Below are 1,938 nucleotides of genomic sequence, written 5' to 3'. Positions count from 1 at the left end.
CTCCGGGGAAATTTGCCTCATTTCTTCTAAGTCCCCTTTCCAGCGGGGAACTTTCATACATTGTATCCGACCACTGAAGGCTGTTGGCGGACGCGGCGCGGCTCACAGCCCGCCCTCAGGCACGGAGCTCCGGGGGAATTTGCCCCCTCATTTCTTCTAAGTCCCCTTTAGGCGACCAGGGGTTGACAATTTAGGTGACCAGGGGTTGACAATTTAGGCGACCAGGGGTGACTTTTAGGCGACCAGGGGTGAGGTTTAGGCGACCAGGGGTGAGGTTTAGGCGACCAGGGGTAGCGTTTAGGCGACCAGGGGCGTTGCAGTTCCGCCGAATTGCATTAGGGGCGCTGCAGTAGGCAAACGTTTTTACCCCTAGTCAGAGGGTCATTTGCCTACTTCCCAGGTTTACCCGGGTTTTCCAAAACACCTGGGGCACATTTTTAGGAACCACGTTTTTAGAAACAAAAATTCTTCTATGTCCACCTCCGTGAAAGAAATTGCCCAATGGTTCCCGCGGAAGAGAGCTGCCAGGCGGACGCATACTGCAATAACGGCCGCCCTGGCGCTCTGGTGGATGTTATCCTCGAAATTTCTTCTATGTGCCCATTCCAGCGGGCAACTTGCGAACAATGGTGTCCGACCATGGAAGGCTGTTGGCGGACGCGGCGCGGCTCACAGCCCGCCCTCAGGCACGGAGCTCCGGGGGAATTTTCCCCTCATTTCTTCTAAGTCCCCATTCCAGCGGGGAGCTTGCAAACGTGGTATCCGACCACTGAAGGCTGTTGGCGGGCACGGCCCCACCAGCGCAACACGGCACTTCCTATGACTCGGGTCCGACGCAGGAGGAGCGGTCCTCCCGGCCCCGCCACACGGCACTTCCTATGACTCGGGTCCGACGCAGGAGGAGCGGTCCTCCCGGCCCCGCCACACGGCACTTCCTATGACTCGGGTCCGACGCAGGAGGAGCGGTCCTCCCGGCCCCGCCACACGGCACTTCCTATGACTCGGGTCCGACGCAGGAGGAGCGGTCCTCCCGGCCCCGCCACACGGCACTTCCCATGACTCGGGTCCGACGCAGGAGGAGCGGTCCTCCCGGCCCCACCACCGCCACACGGCACTTCCCATGACCCGGGTCCGACGCAGGAGGAGCGGTCCTCCCGGCCCCACCGCAACACACACAACCACTGACCGATTGGCAATCATGACCCGCCATCGGAGGGCCCCTGCCGGCCCCGGCCTCGCGCCGGGGTGTTCGGGTGGACGGTTCCTTCGGCCTGCGGGTCGACCTCTGAGCGTTGGCCGGCACCGCAGCACACACAACCACTGACCGATTGGCAATCATGACCCGCCATCGGAGGGCCCCTGCCGGCCCCGGCCTCGCGCCGGGGTGTTCGGGTGGACGGTTCCTTCGGCCTGCGGGTCGACCTCTGAGCGTTGGCCGGCACCGCAGCACACACATAACCACTGACCGATTGGCAATCATGACCCGCCATCGGAGGGCCCCTGCCGGCCCCGGCCTCGCGCCGGGGTGTTCGGGTGGACGGTTCCTTCGGCCTGCGGGTCGACCTCTGAGCGTTGGCCGGCACCGCATCACCGCAGCACACATAACCACTGACCGATTGGCAATCATGACCCGCCATCGGAGGGCCCCTGCCGGCCCCGGCCTCGCGCCGGGGTGTTCGGGTGGACGGTTCCTTCGGCCTGCGGGTCGACCTCTGCGCGTTGGCCGGCACTTCCCTACCGTTACCCCCCCACCCCTGGGGTTGTGACAAAACGGCACTTCCTATGACTCGGGTCCGACGCTGGAGGAGCGGTCCTCCCGGCCCATCTCGCACCCACACCCTGACATATACTGCACCACACCAACCACTGACCGATTGGCAAGCATGACCCGCCATCGGAGGGCCCCTGCCGGCCCCGGCCTCGCGCCGGGGTGTTCGG

The sequence above is a fragment of the Idiotropiscis lumnitzeri genome, unplaced genomic scaffold (assembly GCF_059441095.1).
Source record: "Idiotropiscis lumnitzeri isolate Australia: NSW breed Sydney's pygmy pipehorse unplaced genomic scaffold, RoL_Ilum_1.0 HiC_scaffold_347, whole genome shotgun sequence".
Lineage (NCBI taxonomy): Eukaryota > Metazoa > Chordata > Actinopteri > Syngnathiformes > Syngnathidae > Idiotropiscis > Idiotropiscis lumnitzeri.
The sequence above is the reverse complement of the archived record's forward strand: the minus strand, read 5'-3'. Positions refer to the sequence as shown.